General features: G+C 39.0%; 1 long non-coding RNA gene across 4 annotated transcripts in view; it reads left to right on the top strand.

Annotated features, from left to right (window-relative positions):
- Positions 1 to 3,816: 3,816 nt before the first annotated feature.
- The window catches only part of LOC147355132 (uncharacterized), a 119,394-nt gene continuing 104,771 nt past the window's right edge, over positions 3,817 to 18,439 (top strand). For 3 of the 4 annotated variants that reach the window (XR_015144263.1, XR_015144260.1, XR_015144259.1), the window contains exon 1: positions 3,817 to 3,922. This is a non-coding gene — a long non-coding RNA (uncharacterized LOC147355132). The remainder of the gene's footprint in view (positions 3,923 to 18,439) is intronic. The other variant, XR_015144261.1, reaches the window with a different exon arrangement.

Below are 18,439 nucleotides of genomic sequence, written 5' to 3'. Positions count from 1 at the left end.
GCAAATAGATGGGAAAACAGTGGAAACAGTGTCAGACTTTATTTTTTGGGGTGGAGGGGGGCTCCAAAATCACTGCAGATGGTGACTGCAGCCATGAAATTTAAAGACACTTGCTCCTTGGAAGAAAAGTTATGACCAACCTAGACAGCATATTGAAAAGCAGAGACATTACTTTGCCAACAAAAGCCCATCTAGTCAAAGCTATGGTATTTCCAGTAGTCATGTATAGATGTGAAATTTGGACTATAAAGACAACTGAGTGCTGAAGCATTTATGCTTTTGAACTGTGGTGCTGGAGAAGACTCTAGAGAGCCCCTTGGACTGTAAGGAGATACAATCAGTCCATCCTAAAGGAAATCAGTCCTGAATATTCATTGGAACGACTGATGCTGAAGCTGAAACTCCAATACTTTGGCCACTTAATGCGAAGAACTGACTCATTTGAAAAGACCCTGATGCTGGTGAAAGGTTTATGCTGAACCACAAAAGACACCAGGATTCTTGGCCTCTGAGGGAGAAGAATTCAATCCGGGGCCAGAGACAAGGCTTGATTGCTCAGAGCTTTTCTGTAATAGAATTTTATTAAGTATAAAAGGGATAGAGAAAGCTTCTGACATAGACATCAGAAGGGGGCAGAAAGAGTACCCCCTGCTAGTATTAACAATGCAATTATATACTTTTAGATGAACTGAACCGAAATTACTTATTACAGTGAATCAAAAGAATGTCTGGAGGTTGTAAGGACCTTACTAGACTCACCCCCATAATTTACATTTTAAGATTACAGGATTATCCAGAAGGTTTTTTCCAGAAACTTTCCTCAAGCAGGATACATTATTGTTGTATAATCCTAAGGAATGTAGAGGAAAAAAAAGTTTGTACTTTCCTCCTCCTTGAGAATTCCAGACCCCTCTCCCCTTGGGGATGCCCAGACTTCTTATCAACCTGCCAAGGAATTGACTCTCTCACTGGGAAAGAATGAAGGCGGGAGAAGGGGATGAGAGGATGAGATGGTTGGATGGCATCACTGACTCTATGGACATGAGTTTGAGTAAGCTCCAGGGAGTTGGTGATGGACAGGGAAGCCTGGCGTGCCGTAGTCCATGGGATTGCAAAGAGTCAGACATAACTGAGTGACTGAACTAAAGAATGATCATAGCAAGCAAAGACACTATGAAACTAACTTGTGACATGTACCCAGAATCTGTCTCAGTCTACAAAACCTGTTTTATCTCAACAATTTTACCCCATTGAAGTTAGGATGCCTTTTTTGTACTGAGTGGAGGTTTGTGGACATATAACAGTAACTTTCCTAATGGCTTATCTCAGTCCTGTTTTCATGTTTTCCTGTCTGGTTGGCAAGAGTAAATGGAGTTTTTGTGGCATTGGAAGCTTATAAAATTTGGGAACTCTTCTTAAGAAAAAGGACATACTTTTAATGTAAAAGTAGTATTGAAAATGAATATCATTTTAAAATAAAATAAGTTACAGAAAATTAGTGCAGCTTTTGAGCTTCTGATCTCTTTGGCAATCTGCCATAAATACTCCGAATTTGTCATAGCATTCTGCCATTCTTGCCATCCTAGAACACCTGCAAACTGCATTCTCCCCACTCTCAGGGACTATGATGTGGTGGGGAAAGGACTGCTGCTACTGCTAAGTCGCTTCAGTCGTGTCCAACTCTGTGCGACCCCAGAGACTGCAGCCCACCAGCCTTCTCCATCCCTGGGATTCTCCAGGCAAGAACACTGGAGTGGGTTGCCATTTCCTTCTCCAATGCAGGAAAGTGAAAAGTGAAAGTGAAGTCACTCAGTCGTGTCCGACTCTAGCGACCCCATGGACTGCAGCCTACTAGGCTCCTCCATCTGTGGGATTTTCTAGGCAAAAGTACTGGAGTGGAGTGCCATTGCCTAGGTTCATGTAAATCTCCCTCTGCTGACTTTTGACATTGTGCACTTAATTTCCATACACTCTTTCTGTCAAAGTTTTTTTCCCCCATCTGTATTGTTTTCATTCTGCAAATTTCCATTGAATTTATTAAATGTCTTAAGTGAAATAGTGAAAGTGTACATCACTTACTCAGGTCCAACTCTTTGCGACCCCATGGACTATAGTCTGCCAGGCTCCTCTGGCCATGGAATTCTCCAGACAAGAATACTGGGGGATTTTCCCAACCCACATATTGAACATGGATCTCCTGCAATGCAGGCAGATTCTTTACATCTGAGCCATTAGGGAAGCTCAATATCCAATACTGTATTTACAGGTACTTCTGACATGCGTCTGCTCGCAAGCAGGTTATGATTTATGGTAAGCTTCCATATCAATTAAAGATCATAATATAACAAATGCTATAGTAGTAATATGCTATGGATATTAGATTAAGGACACAAAGGAAACAGTAGACAGTTATGTCTAGGGAAATAGAAAGATTCTGTGGAGGTGATGGAGCTTCTACTGAATTGTAAAAGATAGGGAAGTTTTTGATTGGCAAAGAAGAGTGGGACAGGTATTTGAGGCAGAGCCATGGCTCAGATATAAAGAAGTGATGAAAACCACAGAAGTCCAACACAGTAGCTGATAAAAATATTTACCTGATAAAAATATTTACCTAGGGTGACCAGGATGAAGTATATGAGAGGGTATGAATACATTAAATCTCATAATGACACTCTGTAGTGCCACTCTAAGGAGTTTGCACCTACTGCATAGGAAGTACAAAAATACTAATGTATTATAAGCAGAAGCTTGGCATAATTACAATTTTGGCAGCAATTGAGAAGGAGAGTTTGTGATATGAAGTTTGAGAAAAGAAGTGGAAAGACAATTAAAACACTGTTTTGTAGTTGAACTGATCATAGTCAGTTTTGATGCTCCTACTTGACTTATGACAAAGGAACCTTTAAAGGAATGGAGAATAATTTACTAGGAGATATGGCTCTTTGAATGCAGTATCAAATGGCTTTAAAACTATTCCTTGATTCTAAGTGAAACAAAGTCATCTTTATATTATCTTTTGATTAATGTTCAAAAGTGATAGAAAAGTACTCACCGACAAAACCCAGGCATGAAAAGTTATTCATTGTAATGTTTTTCATGGAAGAACATTGTTAAAATTTTATGAAACAGATCATACGCCAATGTCAGTGAGATTTAAATGATTGTGAAAACATGGTCAAATTGAAATGACACGTTACCCTTCAGTTGCCCAATGTATAGTGAGTTGGTTTTCATACTTTACATCAAGGAATCAGATAGGTAAAAGAGATAGAATGTCAATAAGAGAAAGGCTGATGGGAAAAGATCAAGGGGAGGAAGGATCATGGGTGAGTGGAAGCTCAGTGGTGGTATCCAGGACAATTACATGATAGGGAGTCAATGTTAGAATGCTCGAGAAAGCAAAATTTCCACCATTTAAAAGTGGGAGATTTCCATCATTTAAAAGGTGGGTCAAATATCAGTAAGCCTTTTCACGTTCAGTGATGAACTATGAAGGGCATATCATGCATTGTTTTCCATACTTTTAAAATACATATTTAGTGCAATCTGTTATCTCTTGTCTGTGTTAGCCAGGCAGTTTGTTATCTCTAGACCTCTTTAAATGATGGCAGAAGCCAAAGGACCCAAGTCCTGAAGCAATGTTTAATCCCCTGATAGTTATTAGACTAAGGTCTAAAACCAAGCAAGATAAATCCACTTCCATCCTCTTTGATTTCTGGTTTATCACAAATCACAGCTCCAAATATTTATTTCAAGATTATATACAGGCTCTGCACAATGCATCTCTGATGATGAAATTTGCACACATGCTTTTGCTTGATCTTAGTGCTTTCCTTTGGAAAGGTTTCTAACTTTTAATCACTGGTTCTGCCTACATTCTGCTCCAGCCCTGTTAGACTGACCAGCTGGGTCTGCCATCCAGGTAAGCTCAACAGACATAAAGCCCAAATAGAGAGAGATTTAGATAGGGTGAGGAGACAGGAGAAGAGCAGAGACATTTTTAGAAAGAAAGAATAAACTAAATGGTTTTTGCATTCAATGTAACGTGCACTTGAGTGGAGGATACTAGACAATGTAAGGAGAAGGCAATGGCACCCCACTCCAGTACTCTTGCCTGGAAAATCCCATGGGCAGAGGAGCCTGCTAGGCTGCAGTCCATGGGGTCACCAAGAGTCGGACACGACTGAGTGACTTCACTTTCACTTTTCACTTTCCTGCATTGGAGAAGGAAATGGCAACCCACTCCAGTGATCTTGCCTGGAGAATCCCAGGGAGGGGGGAGCCTGGTGGGCTGCTGTCTATGGGGTCGCACAGAGTCGGACACGACTGAAGTGACTTAGCAGTAGCAGTAGACAATGTAAAAGTGGCAAAGACTGAAAATATTGAGTCTTTCTTTCTAACACAGTATATAGATGTTTTGGTAGGAAAGGCCATTTTTGGATCACAGAGGCACAAAACATGTTTTGTTAAGTGTGGGAACAAGTGAGAAGGTTGGATGCGGAGGGATATAGTTAAGTTCTATCCTAGCAGTATGGTTGCAAGTAGAATATACTCTTTAGTTTAAAGGAATATGTGAGTTCTGTGTCCACTGTCTCTCATACGAGCTGTTAGAGCATGTTGTGTTGTCATGAAAAAAGAAAAAGTACATTTTGAGGCCTGCAGCTTATTCTGTTACTTTTGAGTAAGCCACTTAACAGTTCTGAAGCTCAGATTTTTTTATCTGAAAAGATGAAATTTTAATATTTATTAGGATAAAATGTGATGAGATAATGTGTGTTAGCATGTAGGAGAGTTGAATAAATAAACAAGTAGGTATTGTTTTCCCATCAAAATACTTTATTGCAACTAACTGGTGTATTCATTCTTCACATCAGGGTAAAGTTTTGTCACTATTAAGAGAGATAAAATTTATGACGTCTCTTTTAAGCCATCAACTAAGTTTATATTATACCAAATCTGACTCCATTTAGGCATGGACATAAATATAAGTTGTATAACTGACTGTACAAGGTTCATAATAGTAAAACTGTATCTGAAATGCCATATACATTGGGTTGATCATTTCATCCTTTCCCACTTTACTCAACTAAGGTGTGTGGTACCTATATTTGTTGCATGATATTTTGGAGGTCATACTTAATATTTTTTCTATTTGTGGTATACAATTCTTAATCTTTATCTTATTCTTGTGAAAATATTTCCAACTGAATTTTAGAAAGCTCTTTGTTTTACTTATACAATTACTTATGTAGCCATTATAAAGTAGTCTTTCCTAGATAAAGCACTAGATTAGTTACCTTAAATTTGGATAGTTACCTTAAAATCAGTATAGAACAGCCTGTTAACAGTGACTAACTGTGTAAGATAAGATTGTGGATAATATTTTCACTTTCTATGTGTGTATGTAAATTCTGTTTATATAAACAATTTCTAACAGAAAACAATATAATATTCAGTATACAAAATAAGATTTGGTTGATTGAATAAAAATAAAATATAGAGATCGGCCCTGGGATTTCTTTGGAAGGAATGATGCTAAAGCTGAAACTCCAGTACTTTGGCCACCTCATGCGAAGAGTTGACTCATTGGAAAAGACTCTAATGCTGGGAAGGCTTGGGGGCAGGAGGAGAAGGGGATGAAAGAGGATGAAATGGCTGGATGGCATCAGTGACTCGATGGATGTGAGTCTGAGTGAACTGTGGGAGTTGGTGATGGACAGGGAGGCCTGGCGTGCTGCAATTCATGGGGTCGCAAAGAGTTGGACATGACTGAGCAACTGAACTGAACTGAACAGAACTGAATTATCCTTATTTGGCAGTCTTGCCTATGGCAAAGGAAAGAGGTAGCAATTGAAATATTATTTTCTGGTACACTGATATTTGCCTAGAAAATGTCTATTGTGTTTGACTCAGCTCTACAAAAAGAAGGGAAGGATTTGTTGAGATACTTACTCCAAAGGATTAAGTGGAAAATATATGTTGTTTATTATGCATAACATGAGTTAACACTAACTGAACATTGATCATACTAGGGATTTTACATTTATTACCTTATTTTATTTTCAAAAAGTTTCATAGGACAGATATTCTTCAACATCCCCATTTTACAGCTAAGGCTTAAAGAGCTTGAGCTTAGTAGGTTCTCTCATCATGTGTATCCAGGATCTAGAGGTCAAGACAGAGGAGAATTCTACTGATCTGGCTTCAGGTATAAATAAATAAAACAAATCTAACTTCACTCATCAACTTTTTCCTGCACCTGACTCTTAAATTTGTTTCTGAATTATTTCACAACATAGGGCATTTTAACTTCAAAAATATAACTTATATCATATCAACCTCCAGCTTAAGTCTCCAGTGATATTCAACTGAAATCAGAATAAAACCTAAATTTCTTAACATGACCTATGACAAGACTATGCAACATCTATTTCCTTTGTTGTTGTTGTTCAATCACTAACTCATGTCTGACTCTTGGTGACCCCAAGGACTGTGGCACGCCAGGTCTCCCTGTCCCTCACTATCTCCTGGAGTTTGCCCAAGCTCATGTCCGTTACATTGGTGATGTCTCATCCTCTGCTGCCATCTTCTTTTACCTCTCTAACCTTGGCATGAACTATTCTTATTCTTGCCAAAATGGCCTTGTTTTAAATTTACACAACTCACTTCTGTTTCAGGATCTTTACAGTTAAAATTCTTTGTCTTTTTACCCTGCACCTTCATAGTAACTGTTTTTCACCATTCAATTCTTTGTTGTATTAGTGTCTCTACAAAGAAGGTATAGACTCTCATTCCTTACAGTCTTAACCAAAGTAATCTTTCCTCCATCCACCTTAATGCACTTTTCCCATATATTGTTAAATTTTTCTTTATAGTACCTGCTGCTGTTGCTAAATCGCTTCCTATCACAATTTAAAAGTATTTTATGTATTTGTTCACATTTATCATTTGTCTTTTCCAGCTTTACTAAGCTCAGGGTTTTAGCTGTTTTATTATTGACTCATCAGTAGTAGAACTACTACTGCCTACACAGTGAAAGTGAAAGTGAGTCGCTCAGTTGTGTCTGACTCTTTGCGACCCCATGGACTGTAGCCTACCAGGCTCCTCCATCCATGGAATTTTCCAGGCAAGGGTATTAGAGTGGGTTGCCATTTCCTTCTCCAGGGCATCTTCCTGACCCAGGGCTTGAACCTGGGTGTCCCATATTGCAGAAAACCCATAACATATTAAATGAATAGATAGAATTTGATGTGACATTAAATAAATATATTCAGAAATATTTTAATATTTAGACTCATATATTTTAATATTTAGACTCACATTTTAATACTTAGATTCATATTGCAAAAGAATTAAAAGACTCACCTAGTTTAGAGAACTTTCTGAGGTTAAATACTTCCTATCACATGTTCATTAAGTTCATGTTTAAATACTTCCAGAAGTAGGAAACACACTAATTCCCAGTGTAACCATGCAATGTAAATCATCATCTTGGTTTGGTTCTGGTTGCTACAAAATTCTAAGATTGCCTAAGATTGAGTTGAAAAGTATGGGCCTTTTAATCTTATATCTATGCATAAGACCACCCACTGAAACCATGGAAGTGTTAAAAACTCCATTATTTGATAATTACTAAAATATATTAATACATTGTGAGTCTTATCTTCTGCAGAATAAGTACATTTCACTTCTTTTTAAAAGAGGACATTCTTTCATTATTTTTTATATTCCTTTCTGGACCTCTCCCATTTTGACTGTATGTCCTCTACATTGCAGGGCATAGAATATGTGTTAAATGTAAGTGATTGTCCTCTATCTTGCTGGTAAATGTTTAACAACTATATCTCCAAGTATAGTTCTGACTTGAATGTTGGGTGATATGCTAGTTTACTTTAATGAGTTAGATGAAAGTGAAACAACAAAGACCAAAGTCTTTGTTCTTTCATCAATGACATGAGGGATTTCTCTGCTGAATTGGATAATGGTTTCAAAATATTGTAAGTATATTCCTCAAATTTCTGAGTTATTCAGAATGTAATAGCTACAGACACAGACACACTTTTAAGTTTAATCATAATGCAGCAGCTAGCGACAGGAGCAAACTTTTCAGTTCAATCTTCTTTATGAACATTTTCTTTACTCTCTTAACTTCATACAATCCACAAAACGAACACACGTAAAAGGAGGCAATGATTATGTAGCATTTTCTGATTCAGTTCAGTTCGGTTCAGTCACTCAGTCGTGTCCAACTCTTTGCAACCCCATGAATCACAGCACACCAGGCCTCCCTGTCCATCACTAACTCCAAGAGTTCACTCAGACTCATGTCCATCGAGTCAGTGATGCCATCCAGCCATCTCATCCTCTGTCTTCCCCTTCTCCTCCTGCCCCAATCCCTCCCAGCATCAGAGTCTTTTCCAGTGAGTCAACTCTTCGCATGAGGTGGCCAAAGTACTGGAGTTTCAGCTTTAGCATCATTCCTTCCAAAGAAATCCCAGGGCTGATCTCCTTCAGAATGGACTGGTTGGATCTCCTTGCAGTCCAAGGGACTCTCAAAAGTCTTCTCCAACAACACAGTTCAAAAGCATCAATTCTTCAGTGCTCAGCTTTCTTCACAGTCCAACTCTCACATCCATACATGACCACAGGAAAAACCATAGCCTTGACTAGACGAACCTTTGTTGGCAAAGTAATGTCTCTGCTTTTGAATATGCTATCTAGATTGGTCATAACTTTCCTTCCAAGGAGTAAGCGTCTTTTAGTTTCATGGCTGCAGTCACCATCTGCAGTGATTTTGGAGCCCAAAAAAATAAAGTCTGACACTGTTTCCACTGTTTCCCCATCTATTTCCCATGAAGTGAAGGGACCAGATGCCATGATCTTCATTTTCTGAATGTTGAGCTTTAAGCCAACTTTTTCACTCTCCACTTTCACTTTCATCAAGAGGCTTTTGAGTTCCTCTTCACTTTCTGCCATAAGGGTGGTGTCATCTGCATATCTGAGGTTATTGATATTTCTCCCGGCAATCTTGATTCCAGCTTGTGTTTCTTCCAGTCCAGCGTTTCTCATGATGTACTCTGCATAGAAGCTAAATAAGCAGGGTGACAATATACAGCCTTGACGAACTCCTTTTCCTATTTGGAACCAGTCTGTTGTTCCATGTCCAGTTCTAACTGTTGCTTCCTGGCCTGCATACAAATTTCTCAAGAGGCAGATTCAGGTATGACCTAAATCAAATCCCTTATGATTATACAGTAGAAGTAGGAAATAGATTTAAGGAACTATATCTGATAGACAGAGTACCTGATGAACTATGTACGGAGGTTCATGACATTGTACAGGAGACAGGGATCAAGACCATCCCCAAGAAAAATAAATGCAAAAAAGGCTGTTTGAGGAAGCCTTAAAAATAGCTGTGAAAAGAAGAGAAACAAAAAGCAAAGGAGAAAAGGAAAGATATCCATTTGAATGCACAGTTAAAAAGAATAGCAAGGAGACATAAGAAAGCCTTCCTCAATGACCAGTGCAAAGAAATATAGAAAAACAATAGAATGGGAAAGACTAGAGATCTTTTCAAGAAAATTAGAATTACCAAGGGAACATTTTATGCAAAGATGGGCTCAATAAAGGACAGAAACGATATGGACCTAACAGAAGCAGAAGATATTAAGAAGAGGTGGCAAGAATACATAGAAGAACTGTGCAAAAAAGATCTTCACGACTCAGATAATCAAGATGGTATGATCACTCACCTAGAGCCAGACATCCTGGAATGTGAAGTCAAGTGGGCATTAGGAAGCATCACTACGAACCAAGCTAGTAGAGGTGATGGAATTCCAGTTGAGCTATTCAAATCCTGAAAGATGATGCTGTGAAAGTGCTGCACTCAATATGCCAGCAAATTTGGAAAACTCAGCAGTGGCCACAGGACTGCAAAAGATCAGTTTTGAATGCAATCCCAAAGAAGGGCAATGCCAAAGAATGCTCAAACTACAACACAATTGCACTCATCTCACATGCTAGTAAAGTAATGCTCAAAATTCTCCAAGCCCAGGCTTCTGCAATATGTGAACCGTGAACTTCCAGATGTTCAAGCTGGTTTTAGAAAAGGCAGAGGAACCAGAGATCAAATTGCCATTATCTGTTGTGTCATCGAAAAGCAAGAGAGTTTCAGAAAAACATCTATATGCTTTATTGACTATGCCAAAGCGTTTGACTGCGTGGATCACAATAAACTGTGGAAAATTCTGAAAGAGATGGGTATACCAGACCACCTGACATGCCTCTTGAGAAATCTATATGCAGGTCAGGAAGCAACAGTTAGAACTGGACATGGAACAGACTGGTTTCAAATAAAAAAGGAGTACCTCAAGGCTGTATATTGTCACCTTTCTTATTTAACTTATATGCAGAGTACATCATGAGAAATGCTGGGCTGAACGAAGCACAAGATGGAATCAAGATTTCTGGAATAAATATAAATAACCTCAGATATGCAGATGACACCACCCTTATGGCAGAAAGTGAAGAAGAACTAAAGAGCCTCTTGGTGAAAGTGAAAGAGGAAAGTGAAAAAGTTGGCTTAAAGCTCAACATTCAGAAAACGAAGATCATGGCATCCGGTTTCATCACTTCATGGCAAATAGATGAGGAAACAGTTGAAACAGTGGCTGACTTTATTTTCTTGGGCTCCAAAATCACTGCAGATGATGACTGCAGCCATGAAATTAAAAGACACTTACTCCTTAAAAGGAAAGTTATGACCAACCTAGACAGCATGTTAAAAAGCAGAGATATTACTTTGCCAACAAAGGTCCATCTAGTCAAGGCTATGGTTTCCAGTAGTCTTGTATGGATGTGAGAGTTGGACTATAAAGAAAGCTGAGTGCCGAAGAATTGATGCTTTTGAACTGTGGTGTTGGAGAAGACTCTTGAGAGTTCCTTGGACTGCAAGGAGATCCAATCCATTCATCCTAAGGGAGATCAGTCCTGAGTGTTCATTGGAAGGACTGTTGTTGAAGCTGAAACTCCCAATACTTTGGGCACCTTATGTGAAGAGCTGACTCATTTGAAAAGACCCTGATGTTGGGAAAGATTGAAGGCAGGAGGATAAGGGGATGACAGAGAATGAGATGGTTGGATGGTATTCACCGACTCAATGGACATGAGTTTGGTAGACTCTGAGAGTTGGTGATAGACAAGGAGGCCTGGCATGCTGTGGTCAATGGGGTTGCAAAGAGTCTGACGTGCCTGAGCAACTGAATTGAACTGAAGTGAACTGAAGAATTCTTCCTTATTATTTCATTGTGGTTTTTTTTTTTTTTTGGATTAACATTTTCCTGAGAAACTATGCACCTAATTTTGAGACATTAATATTGAATGCTGCAGAAGACTTAAGATACATGGTTTTTATCCATGGGTCAGGAAGATCCCCTGGGGGAGGAAGTGGCTACCCACTCCAATATTCTTGCCTGGGAAATCCCATGGACAGAGGAGCCGGGCAGGCTACAGTCCATAGAGTTGCAGAGTCAAACACCACTGAAGCAGCTTAGCCTAGCCCAGATATGGGCTCATTTTTATCTTACATTAACTCTATAGGTAGGAACTGCTATTATTTCCATTTCCCAGATGGAAAATTTAGAAACAGAGGTTAATAAGTAGCCACTAAATCAGATGACCAGTAGTAAGGAGCATAGCCAGAATGTGAACATTTTTAATCTTGTAACCACCATGCTTTCAAACAGAACTGTGTGGAGGGAAGACTGGAAATAAAAATTCAGCTACATGGCAATGCTAATATGGCTATTAAGCATGAGAGAATCATAAAAGAATTAATTGGAAAATATTTAGATATTCCCATTTGGTATAGGCAATTTGAAACATAATGATATTTTGTGTAGCTTCTTTGACCTCCCCTTGCCTCCCATTTTGGAGCTCACAGTGTCTTCAACACTTTGCAATCAAAATGTTTTTTCTTTCCTTTAGTGAAGAAAGTGTGAATAAGGAGTGCGGTATCTCAGACCATATCACACTCAAGATAAGGTGAAATTCCTTCAGGTCTTGGATCACTGAATCACAGTTTGACTGTGTCAACAATTATAACTCATATCTTTACATAGCACTTTACTTAGCGTTACAAAGCCATTATTATACTTCATATCATTTTGATTTTAATTCTTCTATTAACCCTATTCTTCTATTTACAATGCTTATAAGGTAGATATTATTAATCTTGTTTAAGAAGTGAATATATTTATCCTCATTCAGATTAAGGACTATCAATCTGAAAATCAGTTGCAAAGATGAAATAATAATTAGTTTCTTGAGTTCATATTGTCTTTTCCAAGGGCTTTTGAAACATTAGAATTGAGAGTTCTGTTTGAATCATGTTGTATCCACCATGGCTTACTGTAATTTAAACATGCAAAAGAGTATTGTTGTTGTTGTACAGTCACTAAGTTCTGTCCGACTGTTTATGACCTCATGGACTGTAGCACGCCAGCACTCCCTATCCCTCACTATCTCCAAGACTTTGCCAAAGTTCATGTCCATTGAATCGGTGATGCTATCCAACCATTTCATCCTCTGCCACCCTCTTCTCCTTTGGCCTTCAGTCCAGCATCAGGATCTTTTCCAGTGAGTCTGCTTTTCATACCAGGTGGCCAAATATTGGAGCTTCAGCTTCAGCATCAGTCCTTCCAGTGAATATTCAGAGTTGATTTCCTTTAGGATTGACTGATTCTCCTTTCAGTCCAAGGGATTCTTAAGAGTCTTCTCCAACACCACAATGTGAAAGCATCAATTCTTTGGCACTCAGCCTTCTTTATGGTCCAAATCTCATACCTGTACATGACTACTGGAAAGACCGTAGCTTTGACAATGTGGACCTTTGTCAGCAAAGTGATGTCTTTGCTTTTTAATATGCTGTCTAGGTCATCATAGCTTTCCTTCCAAGAGTGAGCATCTTATAATTTCATGGCTGCAGTCACAATCCTCAGTGAGTTTGAAGTCCAAGAAGAGAAAATCTGTCACTTCCTCCCCCATACCCCTTCTATTTGCCATGAAGTAATGGGACTTGATGCCAGGATCTTAGTTTTTTTGAATGTTGAACTTTAAGCCAGCTTTTTCACTCTCCTCTTTGACACTCATCAAGCAGATGGTGACTGTAGCCAGGAAATTAAAAGACGCTTACTCCTTGGAAGGAAAGTTATGACCAACTTAGATAGCATATTGAAAAGCAGAGACATTACTTTGCCAACAAAGGTCTGTCTAGTCAAGGCTATGGTTTTTCCAGAGGTCGTGTATGGATGTGAGAGTTGGACTGTGAAGAAAGCTGAGCACTGAAGAATTGATGCTTTTGAACTGTGGTGCTGGAGAAGACTCTTGCGAGTCCCTTGGACTGCAAGGAGATCCAACCAGTCCATCCTAAAGGAGACCAGTCCTGGGTGTTCATTGGAAGGACTGATGCTGAGGCTGAAACTCCAATACTTTAGCCACCTCATGCAAAGAGTTGACTCATTGGTAAAGACTCTGATGCTGGGAGGGATTAGGGGCAGGAGGAAAAGGGGACAACAGAGGATGAGATGGCTGGATGGCATCACCGATTCGATGGACGTGAGTTTGAGTTCACTCCGGGAGTTGTTGATGGACAGGGAGGCCTGGCGTGCTGCGGTTCATGGGGTCACAAAGAGTCAGACATGACTGAGCAACTGAACTGAACTGAACTGAACTTGACCCTCATCAAGAGGCCCTTTAGTTCCTCTTTGCTTTCTGCTATTAGAGTGTTATCATCTGTATATCTGAGGTTTTTCTCTCAGCGATCTTAATTCCAGCTTGTATGGGTACCGCCATGCTAACACATAATTTCAGATAGTTTAAGGAGACACTGATTGAATTTGTGGTTGATTTTTCCATGCTTATGAAAAAAAACAAAAACAAAAAAACAGGGCTATCTAAACTTGATCTTCAATCAATATCCTTCAATACCCACAGGATTGTCACTTAGGAAGAAATGCCCAAGTGTTGGAGAGTCTTGGCATGTTTAATTCCAAACTCCATGAAGTGCTTGACCTTAGTATGTGGCCAGCACCATGGATAAGCATTGAACTTATTTTTCCCTTTTTTAAACTTAAGCCAATGGATCACACAAATTTTCCCAGCAATGCATTATATCCTTACTCATGGCATTTTCATGGTCATAAGAGGTTCAGATTTAAACATTCAGATTTTTAAGCTCACTTACTGTGGTCTCAGACAGTGATAAATTTTAAGCCTACTTTCCCTTTGATAAACACTCAAGCCTTTCTAACAAACAGTACCCCTCCCCCTCTGATCCTGGAGATGAAGACCCATCACTAACCCTCCCACTGAAAATCACTGACCTGGAGTACTTATGGGCTTCTTAAGCTCACAACACATTCTTCTCTCTTGATATCAGGCCATGGAGGGAAAAGGCAGGGAAGACAACCTAAAGGGGAAAAAAAAAGAGGAAATTGAAGTAATCAGCCCACTGAGCCACCTACAGGCATCCCCACAGTGCATATTCTCCCAAGTGGCAGGTGGCCACACTCTCCCTGCACACCTGTTACATGGAAAGAAATGATTCAAAGGAGAACTTAAAACTTTTGAAGCAGGATCCAAAAATAAAAGATGTAAAGAGAAAGCAGGCTATATGTGCATGTATGTGTAATTTTTTTTAAGCACATTTAATCCTCAGAGTTAACATCCAAAATCTGCACAGCTTTATTCCTTGGTTCATCGATGATAGCTTGTTTTCCTCAGGGTGTGAGAAGACTGGAGGAAGAAAGATGTGAGATTATCAGTGGGGAGAACAAAGGCACTCTAAGACCTTGTTTTCTTTGCTTTTAATTTTAAAATGCTACCTTTTTAAATGGTTAAAGAATACTAGTTATAAACATCTAGTGCTCTCCTGCTTACATCTTTCCGTAGGGCACATTCTCTTCTTCATTTCCCTCACTTGTTCTCTGGTCTGCAGTTTTGAGCAGCAATTCACCACAGAGATCCCTGGGTTAAGTAGTGAGGGAAATCATCCCAGCCTAAGCATGTTAAGTTCGGATGAGGGCACAGAATTCTAGAAGAAATTGAAACTTACAATTGTGCTTAATTGGCTTTAACCCTTCAACATATTGTGTAGAAATACATTGGGTAGTAATACATACTGTTGCACTGTGCAGATGTTAAAATGGAAAATCCTTTAAATGCAAACAGCACTTGTCACTCCATAAACTATTCAAATTGTCAGAGATGTATCAGCCAACCCTAACTACCCTCTGCAGGCAATCTGGAACCAGCCTGCTGTTTAATAACCAACATTTAACAAGAAATAACATGTAGATGTGGTGTGTAGTTTAAAACATTGTGTTAAGCGTCATTAAAACTCAGTCTCCTAAGAGCCTTATTAAAGCAGCCCTTTCCCCACCATAATAAAACATTTCTCTGTGACTGTTTCGATCTAGATGCTAACAATACAAACAAAATGCCTCTTAATTTAGCATCCCACTAGAGGGCCATTGTGATTGTAGAACTGTAAAAGCAGGAAGGAAAAAATAAAAAATAAAAAACCAGCCCTAAACTACCTTTCCTAGATCCATCCAATCAGTGAAACTAAAGCACTAGGAGTCTGATTTTAGCATTTTATTTGTACATTTTTTTTGTTTTTATTCTTCCATACTCCACGTGTCGTTATTATTTGCGGCTGTGCTTTTGTTCAGCACTGAGAGGAAAGGTTGCTGGTGACTTAGAAATGAGCCATGCATCTGCTAAGTCACTTCAGTTGTGTCCGACTCTGTGCAACCCCATAGACGGCAGCCACCAGGCTCCCCCATCCCTGGGATTCTCTAGGCAAGAACGCTGGAGTGGGTTGCCATTTCCTTCTCCAAGGCATAAAAGTGAAAAGTGAAAGTGAAGTCGCTCAGTCGTGTCCAACCCTCAGCGACCCCATGGACTGCAGCCTACCAGGCTCCTCCATCCATGGGATTTTCCAGGCAGGAGTACTGGAGTGGGGTGCCATCACCTTCTTCGGAGCCATGCCTCACAGGGTCAGAAATCTACAGTTGTCGAATGAGCTGATGAAGTTCTCAAGACAATGCATACATGAAACCTGTAAGACTTCATGAGCTCTTGATGGCACTATTTATTTGAAAAGAAAATGAAATTTCCTTACCCTACAGTTAGTGTGAAGTCCTCCTATCTTATTATTAAAAGAGAAAACACATGCATATTTGTGTCAATTAATAGAGATAATAATTCAAATCTTCTGTGACAGAAATAGAGATTTGTTTCCAATCTTCCTCCTTTGAAAACGTGTATGCCAAATTTTTCTGTACAATTTTCTGTACAATTTTCTCTGCTGCTTCATAGACAGTTACAGAGCTAACAAATTGACAAATCACAATAATATTTTGATAGACAATGCTTGCAAATTAGATTTAATAAGATTTTATTCTATTACTTGGTTTACTGAATAAATTTTCTTACCTGCAATATTTAAAGTGATTCCAGTGGAAGTATATAGGATTGTAAGTGGCCAGTTGATTAAAAATGACCTTTGCTTTCTTTTGAAATGACTACCAAGGAAGGAGATATTGTTTTATCTCACTTTTAGGTAATCTTATCTACAAGACAGAGAAGATGCCGGGCACACTGCTTTTATTTTCACTCATGCTGTTTATCCAAATGCTGGAGGAAGTTTTGGATAAATAGGTATTTGTACCCCAGATTCTTTAAATTTCCCTAGAACATAAAATAGCGTTCCAAAGTTTGAAAAATGTCAAACATATCAGGGCCACATATCAATTTTATCTCAATAAAGCTGGGATAAAAATAGTGAAAAATGAAATTATTGAATAAATAAGATAAGTTACAAATTCCTTTTAGTAGCAGCTTCTCTGACTATAAAGAGCAAAGTTCAATCTTTCCTCATGAAAGGATGACTCCAATATACATGCAGTGCTGTTATACACTCTTCCTAAAAACTCAGGAGAAGACCTATAAAATAAAGATTGGTGAGCCAAATATTTCTTTATACCAGTTCAATTTGAAAGTACATGCCAATGATGAAAAATGAGATGGGAGATTGTATTATTTACTTGTAAGAGTGACATGTCAACATTTTCCCCATGTCCACTTAAAGAGAAGGTTGCATTTTTACTCTTTATCTTATCTCTGAATAGGCAATACTGTGAATTCACTACCTTTTCATTATACTAAAATTCATTCAGGGCCCTGTGAAATCTGCCAGGTTATTCCCAGGAGGCCTTCTGGAGACAGAGCCATTAGCGAAGTGTACAGTATAATTAAAGTGTAGACTGTGAAATGCATTCACACCAGTATGATATGAGATATTACCTGCACCCAACCGTGGTTGTCTTTTGAATCTCACCATGTTGTGTTCCTCTGTGGCATTTTTCTTGTGTACCACTTCCTCTTCAGTGACTACGTGTTTTAGCAATTTAGAGAAATTATACAGTATTCTATCTCAATAGAAAGCATACCGTCTGAAGTTAGCCCATAAAGAAAGGTCTATGAAATTCACAGATTTAATATAAATGAGATCATTATGTTTTAACTCTAATAAATAAAATTTCACATAGAGATTATGATAATTTCCAAGAAATGGAGAAATTCACAATACAAATCGCTATGCATTACTGTGCAATAAAAAAAGACATCCATACTAAAATGTAATTTTCTATTTATTCAAAATTGATTTTTTGCATGCCTACTCACAGGCTATATCAGGCACTGTGATCCAAAACTGCAAAGATGCAGACTTTGCCCTCCAATTATTTGCATAGCGGGTGGACTGAACAACAAATAAATCACCAAAGAGGGGGAGAAAGGCAAAGGGCAGTGAGACCACTAGACAAGCACCTTTGTTTAACCAGAAAAATGCTTTTCACTTATTGAGACTTGAAGACTATGAAGACGTATTGCAGGCAAAAGAGGCAACATGAATAAGAAATACACAATTGCAGAGCATTGAAGGAGCTTGGAATGTTTGGGTAAATAATGAGATCTAAATCATATAGGGAAGTACATGCTGTGCACAGGGATATAAAACTCACGCTTCACAGGAATGGGGAGCAAGTGAAGAATTTTGAGCAAATGAGGAATATGGTGGAGCTAATTGTGTGACTCATCTCTGTGATGGCAGTATAAATGGGGATGTTGAATAGGGGTGAGATTGAGGGGTGGGACTCTGGTGGCCCAGTTGCTGCTGCTGCTGCTAAATCGCTTCAGTCGTGTCCAACTCTGTGCAACCCCATAGACGGCAGCCCCCCAGGCTCCACCATCCCTGGGATTCTCCAGGCAATAACATTGGAGTGGGTTGCCATTTCCTTCTCCAGTGAATGAAAGTGAAAAGGTGGCCCCGTAGGGAGATGACAAATGTCCACTCCAGTGCACCTGAAGTCTAATG

Source organism: Bos grunniens, chromosome 17 (assembly GCF_055505025.1).
Source record: "Bos grunniens cultivar Pamir isolate PY7600 chromosome 17, Bosgru_T2T1.0, whole genome shotgun sequence".
Taxonomy (NCBI): domain Eukaryota; kingdom Metazoa; phylum Chordata; class Mammalia; order Artiodactyla; family Bovidae; genus Bos; species Bos grunniens.
The sequence above is the reverse complement of the archived record's forward strand: the minus strand, read 5'-3'. Positions and strand labels throughout refer to the sequence as shown.